The following is an 18,872-nucleotide window of genomic DNA, read 5'->3' as shown; positions in this document are numbered from 1 at the left end:
TGTAACTTTGTAATACCCCTGTGAAATCAGATGGCATCATCATCCCCATTTCACAGCTGGGGAACTGAGAGACCGAGGTTTAGGCAAAAATTATCATGTCTAGTGCTTTTGGTTGTCTGACTTGACACCTAGGGCCTGATTTCTCAGAGTACATAATTTTTTTTTATTATTTTATTAGAGCAGTGCTTTGAACAAACTTCAGTTGCGAGTCCTCAGCGCTTCTGCAAATCTGGCCTCAAGTGTCTCACTCTGAATATCTAGAAAACGAGAATCACAATTAATAGCCACCTGGGACAAATGTTATTTAAGTGACTTGCCTAGCACATAGCAATTCTGGCACAGGCAGGGCTAGAATGAGTTCTCCACGGCAGCATTCAAACTGTCCTAACCGTAAAACCATCCTTTCTCTTCCTTTAATCCCCTGCCTCATTCACAATGTTGCCGGCACCCAGTGCCGAGAGGCTGAACAACAGCTTGAGTTGGTTCGTTACCCGGTGTGCTGCACCCAATAATCACAACGGGGTGGAGAAGCAGAAAAGTTTATTTGCAGCTGCAAAAAGGTACAGGGAGAATAAAATCTCAAATCCTGCACAACAGAGCAGGAAGTTACACAGGCTTTTATACATCCTTTTTTCCAGCATACTTGTCCAATAGCAAGCTGCCCCAAGTATCCATATAGCCAGCCAATCCAGTTCCCAGCTAGTTCCCTTGTTCCCTTGTATCATTTGTTAAACTATACATAAAGCTGCTTTATTCAGCATTGTTCTTCCATATCTCCCCTGTTTGGCCTTGCTTAGTTTCAGGCAGTCTGACTCTGCAACATACTGTTGCAGATTCTCAGCATAACTGCTGTGTGTGCCTCCAGGCGGGGGGGCCAAGGACACTTGGGCCAAGTACGCAGAGCTGCTGCGAGTGCCTCCAGGCAGGAGGGGGGGGGGGGCAAGGACACAGGGGCCTAGTGCGAGGGGGCTTCATCGACACTTGTGGTCTTCCATCCCCTCGAGTTACCTAGTGGCCATGCCCCAGTGTCCCCAACAACATCATACTTTCCAGGCAGTGTCCACTGACTCTTCAGATGCCTTTGAGGAGCAGCAGGTGCTGTCGGGGGTTCTCTGCTTGGTGTCCCCCTCCAGATCCCTGATTTTTCAACCTTTGACCTCACTCCTGTTCCTGTTTTTTTCATTTGTTGTCCCCAGTATTTACTTGTGGCCTAGGTTCAGGGGCTTCTCCCCCTTTGTTGAAAGCTTTGGGCAGACTTAGGCCCGCTGTCTCCTGGTAACCACAATAGGTACACACTTTCCAGCTTCTGGCACAAATGAGGCAGGGCCCTACAAACAACGGCCTCTTTCACTACCCAGCCCAGCTTCGTTCCCAAAGCAGGTGCATCCTGCGCACTTCCTTGTTGTGTGGAGCTGCTATTGCTGCCACTCCAGCTGCTGGAGCTGGAGGAGGGTGTGTGGCTGCTCTGCTCATACGACTCTTCCAGGCAGCAGTGGTGGGAGATTGTCTTGACTGCGACTGTTGCTGCAGCTGGCCTCCCCCTCTGCTGCCTGGAGTCTCCTAGTAGCAGCAGCTTTTTGTCAGTGTTGTTGTTTCCCCAGTTCCAGCTTGTAGTGTGGCCTGCCCTCCATTTTGGTGCCCTTTCCCTTTGTTCATTTTGGTGAGGTTTTTGTCTGAGGATCTCCCTTCCCCGTTGTGATTGTTTGGTCTGTTTGTTTGTCCGTCCCCACCCTTATTCCCCTTTTTTGGCCCTGCTCTGCCCTTTCACTTGGGAAGACAGGCTCCCTTGTAATCCCCCTTCCTTTCCCTTTCAGCTTTTACAGCTTCGCCCCAGGAGTGCCCTTCTCTCTGGGGGGAACAGGTCTCCCCTATAGTTGCTCTCCCTATAGGGTGCAAGAACCTGAGCCTCCACCACATTAAGTCTTTCCTTTGGTGGAGGGCACTGGTTATTAACCAACTGGTCCTGTCAATGCTCTAGTACCGGTTCAACACCCTGAGTCCACCCCTAGGTACCCTGGCCAACTCCAGAGGGAAGCCCTGGAGTTTTTTAGGCCAGGGAAGCACTGTCTCTCTGCAGGTCTTCTGAGCCTCCCTCTGGAAGAGGAAGTGCAGGGCCTGGTATGCTTTTGCAGTCTGCTCTATACTTTCCATCTTCAGGCCCTGCAGAGATTTCTGTTTAGTGCTTGTAGTCCTCTGGAACATCCGAGGGCTCTGATATGACCAGCAGCTGTTTTAGCTCCATCTGAGAGGTGGTCTTCAGTTTCTCTGAGATGCTGTTTTGTGTTTTTTTTATCAGGACCTCCTCAGGACCTGAACATTGGTCTCCACAGCCAGGTGCATTGCATGGCTGAGGACTTGCTCACTGAACCTCTATTCCACAGTCCACATCTTGTGGCTCAGCTGGTAGAGGTCTCCTCGGTGCACCAGAGGTTGGTCCTGGCTGGTGTTGCCAAAGTTGGAGACCTCCTGGACAATGGTCAGTGGGAGTGGATGAACCCCGGTACACTCGCCCCATGTATGGGATTGTCCATCCTGTGAGTCCCCCACCATGTGCTCCCGGAGACAAAGGCTGCTCTGTCTCCTGCCTCAGTAGCTTTCCTCAAGTGAGTCCTGCAGCATAGTGGTACCTGCTAACCATCTCCCCAATCCCTCCAGAGGTTGGTGTTGGGCTGCTTTGAACCTCCCATGTGAGCAGACTTCAGTGCACCAGGCTGCCTCCCCTTTTCCATCTCCTGTGTTTTTGGCTGCGGTTTTCCCCACACCTTTTTATTTATGCACTTTCCATACGTTCCGAGGCCTCCTTGTCAACCTCCTCCTCACATTGTCCAAGTTGGCCATACATAAATCAAGGAAGAGGGGGTAGATGGGGATGGGAGAGAGTGTTCCTTGCAGCAGTGATTATGGGGCGTAATTTTGTGCACTTGTCTGCTCATGCCTGTGTACAGAGTTCCATCCCCTAGATCCCTGGGCTCTTTCAAGGAGCAGTGGGTGCTGTCTGGAGTTCTCTGCTAAGTGTCACTTTCTGGAATTCTGATTGTGACCCTCTGACCCTCATTCCTATTCATGTTTTTTTCATTTGTTGTCCCCTGGAATTAATTGAACCCTGTGTTGTTGGGTTATTTCCTGCTCCTTTATCTCTGAAGAGGGGAAGGCCCTTCTGGTTTACTAGGTGAATCCCCATCAGTGATCCATCACATACATAGGGACCAAATAGGCCTGTGCACTGAGTGAGGCATGGTTCCAGTGGAACAAAATAAGATAGTTTCATAATGCATAAGGGGCTGAATTAAGGTTTCACAGGCAGCCTCAAGTCTGCTATTTCATAACTCGTATTTGATTTTGACAACTTAATGGTCTTTGAATGTAGGTTTAATGTTCTATTTAAAAAGCAAAATAAAACAGAAATTCTATCACATGGATCTATACTGACCCCCAACAGCACATACATATACCACTTGAACTAATGGAGTAACTGGTAGCAGTAATAGGCTATCCTCTAAATGGACCCAGTCACTAGAAGGGGATGAGACAGACTTTAGCAGTGGGTTTCACAAATATTTGTGGACAGAAGAGGAGTGTGGAGAATTTAGGACTCTGGGGTTCTATTCCAGATTCTGAAACACAGAGTGCTGTAGTGGTTACAGATCTTTCTGCCCCTAGTTTGTCCCTTGTCCCGCGCCTCTGCCTATCATGCACTTAGATACTCACATCCCGCACCCTCCAATGGCTTTATTATCTCCCTAAACCCATTTCCCTCTGCTTCTCCCCACCCCCAATGGCTCCTGCAACCTCCCCCCACCGCCTTTATTCCTCTGCTTTGAAATCAGGCTGCTCTTTTTCTCCCATATTCCCTCAGCCAGTCTCTCTGCTCTCAGTTCCTGTGCCACAGCAGACCCTGGCAGCAAGGAGGAGCAATTGCAGGGAAAGGCCTGCTAAGTCTACGGTGGAACATGTAGCTGCCACTCTACTGAACATGTGTGAATTGAGATTTTTTTTTTGGAAAGCTCTTAACGTGGGTGAACTTTCATGGGGACTGCAAGAGGGTAAATCTGGCACAAAAGGAACCCTCCTGCCAAATTTCAAGCTTTTGCCCCAGAGCTGGGGACTCTAGAGCTTCTCAATAAAACAGCTGTATTTTTTTTTTAAATGGGCAAAAAAACCCACATTCTTCTTAGTCTTGTTTTCAGAAATGGTTGGACTATTACAGCTGCAACTTTATATATATATATAAATAAATAAATACAAAATCAGTGTGAGGCAGGCACCCAGTATGAAACATTTGAACCTGACTAGCTTAATTGTGGACAAGTTATTAACAACTGAAAAGAGGGTCCTATAATGGAAAGTGTCAGGCATTAGTACATGCACCACCTATATGGAAGTCTAGTAACCCAATCGCTATCAAATCTAGCACTGTAGGTTGAAAGCCTGGCCCAGTTAAGTCAATGGAAGTTTTGCTATCAACTTGAACGGATTCTGGATTTCACCCTGTGTTGTTGTGCTTGCCGTGTAAATCATACCTCCCATTCCTCCCCAGGTAGTTGAATGGGAGAAATGAAAGCCCTTCCCCACGAGGTCAGACTAGAAGACGTCTTCCCCTTAGGAAATTTATTCTTGGGGGTGGAAATCACACATTGGTGCTTGATTCAACTTCCAAATTTCATGACTCCACTAGCCCGGAAGCTCACAGCCCTCTGTACTAGCTCTGGGCACCTTTCTTCACATCCTTAATCCCCCAGCTTCCTGGCAGCCTGGCCAGGACATCCCCACTACCTCAGATATCACCTTTAAAAATGGAGGTGGTCTCCATGATGTAGAGCGTGATTTGGAGAAGAGAAGACTGGGTTGCATATCGGCAGACTCAGTCTGGTATTCAGGGGAAAGGAGTCAGGTAACATGGCTACTATGCTACCCTCCTCCAGTCCATATCCCCAGCCCTGCAGAGGCTCTCGGTGGAGACTAGAGGACTATGGCACAGAGACTGTTGACCCCACACACAGATGAAGGGAGATCCATGTGTGGAGGGTCTTCTCTCAATGCGCTGCTCTCAAGGAACAAGGCAGGCCTATGTCAACAGGAAGGATTTTGAATTTCCAAATCAGTTAATTCTATTAAGCCCTAGGTTTGACCACACCAGATAACATCTTTTTAAACATTACTTGCATTGTTATTTGTAACAGGCTTTAAATAGTGTTAAACAGATCTTGAAACAAGCTGTTTTCCTCATCTAGATTTGGCCTTAGTGATAGATGAAACTTGTAATAATTCATAACCACGTTGTAGGAGGGATAACTGGTTGGCCTCTAAAATGGGTCTTTACCATTGCCAAACTAATGAATCAATTTCTGCTTTAATTTATTCCTTGTGCACCCCATTGAGAGTGCGTGGTGTATAAATCAGTAGAATTTACTCTGGAGTTTCAATTCTGGTCTGAATTACCCCAGTGAAGATCTGGCATCAGCATTTGGGTTTCACTGCCGTTACTCTGGATTTATAGCATTGGAACTAATCGGACTCTGGCCCATGGTCCATTGTATAAACTAACATTGGGCCCAATCCAGCTCCCATTGAAATAAATGGGAGTTTTGTCATGGACTTCAGTGGAAACAGAGTCAGGCCCTTTTGTTTTTCTGATGAGTCAGCATTGCCTACAAATGGGCAGTTAAGAGCCTTTCCCAGCCGTTGGGCAGGTGGCCAACTTTCAAATCAAGGTTTGGACACACGAATTGAGCAATAATTGGTTACTGAATCCCTAAACATTCCAGCCTCATGCCTTTTTAATGTATAAGCAGTGTAGTTAGCATAATCATTTCCCTCATCTGTCACTTTCTAACAATCAGCGAGTTTTCTTAAGAGTTACCTTGGCTCGGACCAGTTTCAGGCAGCAGGGCTTTATACTGATGTTCTTCGTATTTATATTCCCAACACAGAACTGTCTTTGTCTTTATGGCTAGTCTTAGCAGATATTTTAGTTTTGGATTTCTAATCATCTGTTCTCAGTGCTCTGTTTGTACAGCTGTAAGGGGGGAAAAAAAAACGTTAAAAATAAGTCTTCCAAACAAAAAAGAATAATCTTCCAAGACAGCCATTGCACTTCCTTTAAGATTGAGGTGTGTGTGGGTGTGTGTGACTACATATGGGTTGCATATTCTGAAACTAAAATAAACATTTATTAGATTAGTTTTTGGTTTAACTATACCTACACACATGTGATTTGTGACTATGCTAACAATGTAATTTACCAATAATTTAAAAGCCATTGCTGCATTACTAATTGCTATCTGTTTCTAACTCGCCCTTATAAGGAGCTGTAAGTGACTATAAGGAGAGAACTAAGTTTTAATATTAAAAAATGATAAGACCTTGTTAACTATAAATACTGCATACATAAGAGAGCCCATTAGAAAGAAAAAAAATCAATTTCCTTTTTAAATACATGCCCCTATATAAAGCGGAGCACAGGTTTTTAGTAGCATGTATTTTTAAGCTAAGACCTGCACAAGTGTAATAAAGCAAATAATGTAAGCTTCTGATAAAGGAACATACATAGGGTCCCTTTATAATCTTTGATCATAATGTCCGGGCTCACAGGAAAGTTCTGAAAATAGTTTATCCCAGAGAACAACTGTTCTTGTTACCCAGACAGTATCTAACAACTGAGAAGATTCTGACAAATAGTGCGACATGTCTACCTAACAAGGAGGAAAGAAAACTCCCTTACTTCTGGTGTTAATATTTCCAACCCACCCTTCTTCCTCAGGTTTTTTGTATTTTTGCCTTCTCTTGAAAGGTAATGATCGTACTTCACTACTTCAATATCTTTCCCCCACATCTACCCAGTCCCAAAAACAGACAGTAAGTTAGAGTATCTTATCTCCTGAACTGAGGAGTAGTTTTTGGTGGCTTTGAATTCAGAGTTTCACCCGGGACTGGGAAAAGAGTGTGTACTCTGGAACTCTTCTTTAGGTTGTCATCCCCTTCACCCCATCCTGTAACTTTGAAGCAAATGTTGAAGCCTTGGAAGCAAATGCTCCAGTTCCTACCTGTTGGAGTTGGCTGTGTGTGTTGTACCAATAAAATAAAAACCAGCAGGATCTTATTAAAGGGAAAAAGGCAAAATACCACATTTATTGTGAATGCAGAAAGAATCATAGTAAGCAGTTAGTTATAGCTATAACATTCCATTCAATCTCATATTTATTCACACATTCATTCACACACACACACAGGTTCTGCAAAGTTGTTATCATAGTTACCAGCCTTAGAGTTGCTCATGCCAAGTCACTGGCCAGGTGGCCTGGACATGAGGAGGGAGCAGGGCCTTGTCAGATGCTCATCTGATGCTCCTGGAAGTTGGTTTGCAGAATCAGACCCCAAAGTTCTCACTTTTTAGAGTTTATTTTTATAGGAATTTCTTCCTGTGCCAGTCTATGGGAATTGCTTCATCATGCTGTTGCTGAATCAATCAGTAGATAGCACATTCCTGATGGTTCCGTGCTGCTAGATGTTATCTTGTTCTTTGGTTCTCCCATTCTTGAGGCTGTTGGGTGGATTCCAGTCTGCCCTCCGGGGGGGTCATCTGGTTATTTCCACTTGACGCCTTCTTCAGCCGATGGACACTGGATTCTTAGGCTGGCACCTCCCTGATCATTCAGTTATTATCCACACCAAGCATCCATCCACATACATCCTCTATCTCTATTTTAATCACAATTGTTAATACAACAAAAGGGCGGGGAGTCTCTGGGTGCTGTTTCTGTTGTTAGAGTATTGCTTTGAGTCTCTCTCTCTGTGAATTGCTTTGAGAACAGACTCTGTCTTAGAATGTACTAACACAATTAGCAGCTTGCAAGTTTCACACACACAGGGAGAGAAACAGTACCAAAACCAAGAGACCTCTTAATTAGTAATACCCTGGAATTTAAACTATGGGGAATCAAACTCATTTGTGATTTTAATACAGAACTTCTTTAATATGATCCAACATGTGGTCCGGGCTGGCAGAACTGCCTAGTGGCAGTATTCCCAAGATGTGACGCCTAATGGTGAGAGTCTAAGGGTCGATTTCTCTGTCTGTTATAGCTCAAGGTAGTGTCGCTCCACACAGTGGCTACAGTTCAGGGGTAGAGTCACCAACTGGCAAGCGGGGATAGGGGAACCTGGGTCCACCCTACTCCAGCAGGTTCCGACCCAGGGCCCTTTGCAACAGCAGCCCTCGTACAGGGCTCAGGGCCTGATACCCAGGGAGGGTGCTTTGGGGTCACTTCCTACCCTTGTTCCAGTCGTTCTGGGGTCATCATGAGCTGGATGTGGGAGTCTCTTGTATGCCCCTCCAATATGTATCTAGTGTCTTTCCCACTGGCCCTGGTGAGTCATCAGCCTCCACTCTTCCAGTGGCTTCGCTATGAGGCTCGGCCCCGGTGGCATGGAGGCTTGGCAACTTCCCATCAGGAGGCTGCTGCACCCCACTGCTCTCCTCCACATTCAGCCCAGACTGATCTGAGTCGCTTCCTTTTAAATGCTCCCTCTACTGGGAGCATGTCCAGCAGAGGGAAGGGGGTGTGGCCTCCTGGGCCCAGAACAATTCTTTAACCCTCGCCTCCCCAATGCAGGATTGGTACACCCTGTCACGTTACCTTATATCAGCATATGTTCAGATCATCCTTTGCTCTCGTGCAGCTCAATTGCCTCCATGGCCCTATGGTGCACAGCTTTTTTTTTTTTTTTTTTTTTTTTAATTGCATCTTCAGCCTTCCTCGGTTAGGTACTGGTACTTGGAAACGGGAAATCCTCCCACATTTAGGGAAACCCCCATTATTTCAGTGGGAATTTCTTCAGTAGTCCAGGACAGTTACATCTTCAGATTTAGCCTTTCTCACCTCCAGTCTTCAAGTGTGCTTGAGATCCTAGCTTAAAGCAGCAAGCCATGTTTACCTTCTAAAATGCCAGAACAAGGTTCTAGGCTTTAATTAATATTTTTCTACTGACCAAAAAATCAGGGGACTTCAGACCTAGTCTAGGCTCTCCTCTTTAGAGTGAGCAGATGCATAAAGCCCATTTCAGTCAGTGCACCAATCTCTCCCCAAACACTACATGTGCTCCGTAGACTTTAAGGAAGCTAGACTCCAGTAGATATGTATTGACAGATAGTCACATCACCTCTTCTGTGATAGAAACAACAATTTTCAATTCCTCATGTATGATCTGCGGATAGCCATCTTTTCCTAGGAGATGCCTCCTAGCTTCTTGTCCTATCCTCAGAGGTTAAGGAAAACAATTTTTCTCCCTCCTCCTCCTAATTGGAATCAGGGGTCTCCCACATCCCAGGTGAGTATCCTAACTACTGGCTAAAAGTCATGGGGGAGGGCCGCCGCCGCCTCCTCCTCCTCCTTTTCTTCTATTTCCCCCCCCCCCCCCCGGGCGCAAAAACAGCTGAGACTCCCAAGCAGACAGATCCCTCTCACAGAGATACGGACCTAAGCCCAGGCTTCAGGGAGGAAGTGTGCAAAGCCCCACCCCTCAGCTTGGCTTGGGCAAGGATTGGTCCTGCTTTGAGCAGGGGGTTGGACTAGATGACCTCCTGAGGTCCCTTCCAACCCGGATATTCTATGATTCTATGACTATTAGGCCTATCCCTTCAACAAAACCGGGTCAAAGTAATTCATCTGTGGACCTTTGGTTTCATCAGAATCTGGGAGAGACCACTCATAGCCATCCCACGGTCTTCTGAAGGGAGGTATGATTTTTAGACAACCCGCTTCAGAATGGACTTCATTTCAGGAGCCAGATTGTATCCCTGTATTCTTTATTCCTTCCCAGAGCTCCTAGAACAGTGCCTGTGAGATGTGGCCTTGTGAGCAAGGGGCAGTTTCAGAAAGCTCTTTGCTTCTTTGTATGTCGGTGACCTGTTCCTAGAGGTAGGCCCATTTGCTTTCCTTGATGGAAACTCTTCCACTTGTTCTGATCGGGTACCAGCATGAGGAGCATCAGACCCTCTTTTAGGGAACTCAAAGTCACACAATTAGCACTCCTTAGTAAGGAGCATCCTGAAAGAAAGCCCTAGGATTCTGCTACATTTAGACACTGCAGCTTATGCCAGATGAACAGAACAGAACCAGGACCACCTGACTCCATTCAGTAGCTGCAAATCTAGATCTGTTGACGCCTTTATTTTATTTTGTTATTTCATTCAATTTGGACGATTAAACAAGACTAATCCATTTCATGTACTGCTTCTCATGAAGTAGCACTGGGCTGCAGCGGTTAGACTAAACACTGCAGGGGAATATTTAAATTCACATTAAAAACTTACTGTATTTTACTTACTGTAAATGTTTATGGATTTTTTAATTTGTGACATTTCTATTAGGTTAGTAAACACCTCTGTTTTCCTCCAAAACCTAATGGGGTGTTACCCAGTTGACTCAAAATGAATGATCACGTTTTTATTCAGTCAGCCAGTGAATTCCCCTAAATAATTGTCTGTAAATCTTCCCATGTGCAGAGGGCACAAGTATAAAGCCTGTACAACAGGCATATCCCACTGAAAGGCTCAGCAGGCGCTGACTGGCATATAGGCTTTGTATTGACCCTTTGCTCAGGAGTGGATTTTACCCCATGAGGGTGCAGTGTTCCATTTCTTTTTTTTTTTTTTCCCCTGTGAGTGAAGGATTTGGACTGTGTTTAAAAATACCTGCTGTGACAGCCAGTCAATGCTCTCATTTACCGGTACTCTGAGGAAAGTGAGAGATGACATTTATGGCAAGGTAACAATGTTTGAGGACATTGGGGAATTGAAAGTACGGGCAGACTGGCATTACATTAGTGATTACACAGTAGGTGTCTTACTCATTGCCGTGGCTGAGTTTTTGTCCTTTGGGGTGTCTGACAGGGTTGAAACGAAAAACTCCGTTTTTAAGATTGCACGTGATCAGTATTGTGCAGAGAGAGCTTGGTGCTTGGAGTAGTTCTGTTCTGATTGGTTTGGCTTCTCTAGATAATTGAATGGCAAAAAACCTCAGTAACTCAGAGGTAACTTATCACTATCCCAGTGATAGCTCATGCCCTTCCAGACTGCTGAGTGCCACAAAACTGAAACATCTGGAAACCAGGAAATGCAGAGTTAAGGTAAATGCCCGCACAACCTTAACTACACCCCTGAAGCTGGGAATCACCCCTGGGAATTATCTGCATGCTTTCCAGCTGCATTCACTGTGTTAGTTGTAGCTGTACTGAATAGTGGAAGGATAAGCTGGAGCAGTTTGGAAGAGCTGTGATCTGAGGAGATCTGGGTCTGAGCACCACCACCCCGTCATGTTATCACTAGTGCATGTGCACCTTGAGGTTCCAGTCTACATCATTTCAATACAGAATTGTGTAGGCTGTGTCAGTAACAGGGCACTGGGGTCTCCTTGACAGGGTTGCTGTCAGTAGTATAGTGGAATATGACAGCAATCTGTGGATTCTGTGATGGGTAGGGGAAGTATAAGTTTAGGCGGTATCCTCTGTGCAAGTCTGAAGGGGGTATAAAATGGTTGTTAAATTTTACCAGAGTGGTATTTTGCCAGGGAAGTAGGCTCAGTGTTTGAGCCTAGGAGCACAAGTGTAAATAACACCTACCCATTGTAGTGAAAAGACAGAGAAAAAGAGATTGATGGGTGTATTGGGGCATTGCTCAAAGAGGGCAGAGTTAAAGTTGTGTGGGCATTTAGCGTAATTTTGTATTTCCTGGTTTTCAGATATTTGAGTTTTGCTGAACTCAATGTTTTGGAAGGGCATTAGCTATTACTGGGCAACCTTGCCTCCGTCACACCCCTGGAGATTGGGTGCCCCCCGCCCCCGAACGTGAATGTGGGGCTTACAGGCACCCTGGCCTAGTCTCCCTCAGTCCCCCTGTCACTCTGTCTAATCCCCATCTTCTCCCCATCATGTGATTCCCTCAACCTATCTCCCTGCATATTCTTCTATCGCTAATCACCCTCCACTTCCAGAAAGCATTTGTGTAGCATACTTCATTTTAATATATTATATTAATTTATATATGTTATTTATTTCAGTGCCTTCTGAATATTCTTCTGTACTGAGATGACATTTCACCAAAATAAAAATCCCCCTTTGGTAAAGACAATATGCCTTTCCCATCCCTTCAGATTTCTGCTCTGAGCCAGATTTGAACTTGCAGTGCTTGAATTCTAAGCCCATAAAATACCCTCAGAGCCACACACACACCCTCAGAGCCACACACAAAGCTCATGCTCAAATAAATTGGTAAGTCTCTAAGGTGCCTCAAGTACTCCTTTTCTTTTTACACATCTTGTGGTTGCTGAGTTATTTTCCAAATAGCCTCTCTTTCAATGTATGCTCAGTGTAGTGCATCTGATGTGTGAATTGATGCTGAGGCCTCAGGGTGCCTAAATGGAGAAGCAAACTTTTTCAAATAACATTTTAATTTGATTTCCTCAAAGGGCTGGTGGGTGCCATGCACTCTGTTGGGGGTAACCATCAAGCATTTGAGACCCTGGTGCAATGAGCCTTAGTTTGATCTCCATCTGTGAAGGCTGGGAGGTGGGGGAAGAACCACACACCTCCACACAAATTGCCAGAATGTGTCAACTTTAAGAAAAAGCTGTTTTACTCCTCACGCCCCCCTGAGGCACACCAAAATTCAAGCCAGTCTGAACAACTGTATGGATTTTAGAACCCTTAGAACAACCGAGTTTTAAACAGAAAGCTGGTCTTGTATAGAAGAGCTGTCACCCTGCTATAATTTAGAAGCCTGAATAATCATTCCTCTTTTCGCCCAAGCAATTAGTCAATATACAGTCATGCTGATTGTTTCTGTTAAAAGGAGAAATTGATGACTCAGGTATTTCTTTCGTACAATCCTCTTTATTTACAAAGAATGTGTACAAAATCCTGTTTCCCCAAACTCAGTAAGAATCAAACAGGTGGCAGTTTATTTGCTCTCTGTTGCAAGCCTCTTTCCAGTTAGCCCTCTCCCCAAAAACTTCTCCGCTTTCTCCCAAGATTCAGAGTGTAAGGCCAGAAGGGACCATCATGATTATCTAGTCTGAGCTCCTGTACATCGCAGGCCACAGAACCTCACTCATCCACTCCTGTAATAGGTCCATAACCTCTGGCTGAGTTACTAGAGTCCTCAAATCTTGATATAAAAACTTTGTTATAGAGAATTTACTGTTTGTTCTAGTTCAAACCAGCTAGTTAATGACTTGTACCCCACACTGCAGAGGAATGCAAAAAAAAAAAACCAAAAAAAAAAACCAGGGTCTCTCCCAGTTTGACCTGGGGGAAAATTCCTTTCCACCCAAATGTGTTGATCAATTTAGACCCTGAGCATGTGGGTGAGACCCACTAGCCAGACACCTGGGAAAGAATTCTCTGTAGTAACTCAAGAGTCCTCCCCATGTAGCGTCCCATCTCCAGCCATTGGAGATATTTGCTAATAGCAGTCATGGATGGGCCATATGCTAATATAGGCAGTCTCATCATACCATCCCCTACATAAACTTCTCAAGCTCAGTCTTGAAACAAGTTAGGTTTTCTGCTCCCACTACTCCCCTGGCAAGGATGTTCCAGAACTTTTCTCCCCTGAAGGTTAGAAACCATCATCTAATTTCAAGCCTAAACTTGTTGATGGCCAGTTTATACCTATTTGGTCTTGTGCCAACATTGACCCTTAATTTAAATAACTCCTCTCCCTCCTGCTGTTTATCCTTCTATCATGTTTATAGAGAGCAATCAAAGCTCCCTTCAGCCTTTGTTTCATTAGGCTAAATAAGCCAAGATCCTTCAATCTGCTTTCTGCTCACCAACGCACACCTCCATCAAATGATACCTAGCAAAACCCCTTCGACCAGCCTTGCATTTGGCCTGTGTTTCAGGTGATGGCTACTGTTGTTTCAATTACATTACTCCAACCACTTCTTTCATTTATCCTGAGTGAAGGATGGTTATTATACCCATCAGATTCAATGAGATTTCAGGTTTCAGAGTAACAGCCGTGTTAGTCTGTATTCGCAAAAAGAAAAGGAGTACTTGTGGCACCTTAGAGACTAACCAATTTATTAGAGCATAAGCTTTCGTGAGCTACAGCTCACTTCATCAGATGCATATCGTGGAAACTGCAGCAGACTTTATATATACACAGAGATTTCACACATCCTCCATCATAATATGGAAATAGTGTAATACTAAGTAAAACTGAATTATTTGATTGAAAAATGTAGCAAAGAGACTACAAAAGCAGATAAACGGCTTACAGTTATATCAACTAGCTGCTGCATAATAGAAATTTTTAGTTTTCAGTGAAACTGCAACACAAAAGCAGCCAAATGATAAAATGACACACTTTGTATTGCAGTAATATTTTACACTTCCATAGTCCCTTTCATCTCAGGCTCTGTAACAGTGTCAGCCACCACCTAGTCACTCCTTCATGAGTCCAGGGTGGCCCTGCTAGCACCCTGCCTCAGTTTGCCTTTATCAACGTTCAAACAACACCACACAGTCCCAAAGGCATGAGACATAAGTCCTCTGCCAGGGGCCTACTTTGAGTCTACGTGAACTTTTTAAAAAAAAACAACAACAACAAAATCCACTTCCTTCTCTCTGCTCCACCTTCTGGTTTTCACTCAAGTTCCTCACACTCCTTAAATCAGGAGCCCCAGGTCCTCTTCCCAAAACTGTGTTCAGTTCAGTTTATTTACAGCAGCGCTCACCTACAGCTGCTTTCTCCAGCCAGCTGCAATTCTTCAGGTTTCTGTCCTGCCTGGAATTCCCAGGCCCAGCCCTCCTAGCTGGAGTGTTAGGCTCCCACTCAAACTCCCTTCTTCACAGACTACCCAGAAATCTGTCCCTTCCTGCCTTCCATCCTGACACCTGGCCTGAGTTAATCACATTACCTCATTCATTACCCACCTGGGGAGGTGAACTGATCTTGTCACTTGGGAGCAGAGGCCCCATTTTCCCTAAAAAGGGCCAGCTACTCTGTGACAAGCTCTCAAGGCATTTTACATACCTTAGTAAATCCAGCCTCATTATGCCTCTGAGGCAGGCAAATATCCAAATTTTACAGATGGGAAAACTAAGGCTGTGAAACTTCCCTAGGATTACATAGCAAATCTGTGCCAGAGCCAACAACAGAACCCAGGTCTCCTGATGCAGTGCTGAGGCCAAATTCTGACCCCTTCCACAGCCTGTCCACAGCAGTATATTGGCTGTAAAAGAGCCTCATAAGTGGCTTATACTGATGTAAGGACATGTCAAGGACAGGGACAGGGATATGGTCAGTGCACTCTGCAATGTGGCTAATCTTGGCTTCAGAGTAACCTATAGACAACTGTGGGGAGACTGTGAGTTAGAGCAACTCCTGGCTCTGCTCTACCTTACGCTGGAAGTTGTTCCCTCTGCACCCCTCCCCACCCCCCAGCATCCCAGAATGTTGTCAACACAAAGGTGCCATAAAGGGACTTCTGCCCCCCACTCTTCTTGAAGAGCGCCTTCTGAGTTGCATCTTTCAAGAGATGCAGCACAGAATCTGACCCCTGGTCTTTAACTTGTAGGTCAAGCAGAGTCACAGAGCAGACAAACCTATCCGATTTCTTGTGTTCCCTTTCTGAGACTATGACTTTGTCTACACCAGTGGTGGGCAACCTGCTGCCTGCGGGCCGTATGCGGTCCGTCAGGGTAATCTGCTGGCAGGCTGCAAGACAGTTTGTTTACGCTGACCGTCTGCAGGCACGGCAGCCCGCAACTCCCAATGGCAACAGCGAGCCGCGGCCACTGGGAACTGCAGGTGGCCGTGCCTGCAGACGGTCAGTGTAAACAAACTGTCTCGTGGCCCGCCAGCGGATTACCCTGATGGGCCACATATGGCCCACGGGCCACACGTTGCCTGCCACTGGTCTACACTATGGACCTTACAGCGGCACAACAGTATCACTGCAGCTGCGCTATTGTAAGGTCTCCTGTGTAGCTACTCTGTAAAGGCATAATGAAACAGCTACCGCTGCTTATTAGGCGCGATGTCGGCGAGAGAGAGAGCGTCTCCCACCGACATAATGCTCGCCACACCAGTGCTTTTGTTGGTGAAACTTTTGTCAGTTGGGGTGTATTTTTTCACACCCCTGACTGACAAAAGTCCTAGCATAGACAAAGCCTTAGTTAGCTGAGCAAGCAACATTACATACAGTTGTATCTGACAGACTCTAACCTAAGCATGAACTGTGGTTGGTATGCTACTGAAGTAAAAAAAAAAAAAAAAAAAAGGTAAACATGTTGTTTTACTAAAGGCTAGGTGCAGCGAACTTGCATGCCTGAAGGGGTGATGCCATTAAGTACACAGTGAAACAGTAGTATGGATACTCTGATATTGGGGTTTGGGTCAGCAATAAAATGCTTGTTCAAATTGAAGTAAGAGGGATTATGGGCCAGCGTCCCAGCTGGTGGGAGTGGTCGGGTCCCCTTTGCATGTGGCCTACCGCTGGCCCAGGCATTGTACGGGACAATGTTCCAACAAAAGGTGTGTAAAATATATGTATTTGTACAGTGATATTCTATGCTGCTTCTGATGGTTATTGCTGATGAGTCCCAGACTATTACTACTTGTGAGCAAGTATAAGTGTGAGCCTTTCCACCATGAATGTCATACTTTCGTCTCTCTCCAATTGTGGCTGAAGTGATTTCTAGATAGCACTGAGGTGTGCTGTGCAATTACACATAACGAGTGCCTCGCACCAAGCCCACTTTTAACACATGGTTCTTATTACTTCAGTTCAGCGGCTGGAGCAAATTTTCTTGTCACGTGCTTTTCACTTTGCACATCTGCTTGCTCAGTATAATGGAATGCAAATTTTTGAGTGGATGACTGTACAAAATACCTGCTCTCCATCTAGTCCCTACCCCTTTTGCAGTACTGGCAATAACCCTCTCTCCTCCACAGGATTTCAGACATATGCCACGGACAGAGATAGAACATGCAGAGGTCTTTAAGTCTGTGCAGCACCCGTGTTTAGGAGTATAAAAAGTGATAAACACTACTAGCCTTACATAGGCACTATGTAATTTCCATTTTCTCACACTGGTTTGGATTGAGCCATTACAAAAAGAATAATGATGTGCATATGTGGTAACCATGCAGGAAATGCTGAATTGTATCATTGTTATCTGATTACCCGTAATAGGATTTAGAATGTGTCTGTTATTTCAACTGGACTTCTGGGCTCCTTCCTGTTTTATGTTTGCCTGTACTGGCCAGCTTTTAAGATTTTCTGTAATTCCCCCATCAGCTTCAGAAACGGTTATTTTGAGAGCTGACCAAGTCTGATTATCCAGCTGGGCCAACATTCAGGTTATGATTCAAATGTTTCTGAAGCTTATGCTGACGGAAAATTCATGGAGTTGTTTTTGCTTTACTCCCTTGACTAAATACCATCACCACGCTAGAGCTCTGGAAACTGATGGCTGAACATCTACTACAAAGTCCAACCAAACTATAAGCAACTAGGGGCTTTAACAATGTGCCATTTTGGAACCATAAATATTATTCTCCTGAGCTGTAGCAATAGCTTTAAGGATACTCCTTTGTGGTACACTATTCAAAGTCTTTTTACATATTGGATCAGCAAGCACTGTAGGGCCACATCTGTAGCTGGTGTAAGTCAGCACAGTCAACAGAGTAACACCTATTTACACCTTCTGAGGATCTGGACATATATAATGTAGTTTAGGTACTAGTGAGGTTGGTGAGTCTCACCTGTTTATCTGATACCTGTTTAAATAGCCTTCTAAAAACACCATCTAGTCAAGTTGCTTACTACAATTGGTGAGTGTTAATGCTGGGGCCCAGACTCACCACTCAGCACTTGTATGCCAGTGCCCCAGTAACCTTTCCACAGTGAAGGCCATCTCTTCCATTTTTAAGGCATGTAGGGCATGAAAAATAGCAAAAAGAGCTAAAGTAGCTTGCCCACAGGGGGGAGAGAATAGTAATCTTCTCCCCTCACCCATTCTTCTCTAACCTCAAATGTGTGTGTTTAATGCTTTTTTTTTCAGAACCCGAAAAGAGAATAATGTGAAATTCATATCAAAAAGCTGAGGGAAGATCATGATCCTGATGGCTCACAATGATTCACCTTTCATTAATATTCTGATAATTAGCCTCTAATACATTTCTTGGGGTTGATAATTATCTTATAATTCACCGAGAACTTGAATTGGCAGCCAATTTTCCCGCCTGTAGGCAACTGATAGATGGTTGATATTAGAGTATGGTGTTGAGAGATGCAGAGTGGTGTCTTTCATTAAATCATCTTGATTTTTATATTGTCATTTTAGAAGAGAAGTCTTACTTTGCTGGATCCAGGACGTAGATTCTTTTTGCAGGATGCCATTCTAGAGAAGCAAGGAAGATATTGTTTAGGGTAGTACATTAATATTATTGTGCTTGTGATAGTTAGGAAGTTATCCCTTCAGGTTACATGGAAGTCATTCACACAATGGCATGAGTAAATGTTGCAGTGTCACTGTCTATACCACACTTGACCTGAAATAAGGAATTCTCTCGCACTGGCAACTTATTGCGTAACAAGTACAGTCAGCCTCAGCCAGGGCGTATCTATGCTTGGTACACGTGGAGCCAGATCCTGGCACCCTGACTCATCATGAGATAATGTTGACACTGGGATTTTTTGCAACAGTGTAGCTGCACCATTACAAACTCTCTTGTGTAGATATGTTGCTCTGGTGAAAGCTTCTTATCCCGATGCAACATATCTACAATAAGAGTTTTGCATTGGTACAGCTAGATCTCTGCCCAACCCTCTGCCCCTAAAATCTGTCACATAGACAAGCCT

The 18,872-nt window shown here is 44.8% G+C and overlaps 1 protein-coding gene across 2 annotated transcripts in view; it reads left to right on the top strand.

Moving 5' to 3' along the window:
* ANO6 (anoctamin 6) overlaps nt 1–18,872 on the top strand; it is a 135,939-nt gene that overhangs the window by 42,943 nt on the left and 74,124 nt on the right. The window lies entirely within an intron of this gene.

The sequence above is a fragment of the Lepidochelys olivacea genome (assembly GCF_965140295.1).
Source record: "Lepidochelys olivacea isolate rLepOli2 genome assembly, chromosome: 1".
In the NCBI taxonomy this organism is placed as follows: Eukaryota; Metazoa; Chordata; order Testudines; family Cheloniidae; genus Lepidochelys; species Lepidochelys olivacea.
This window is presented reverse-complemented; position numbering and strand designations above follow the sequence as displayed.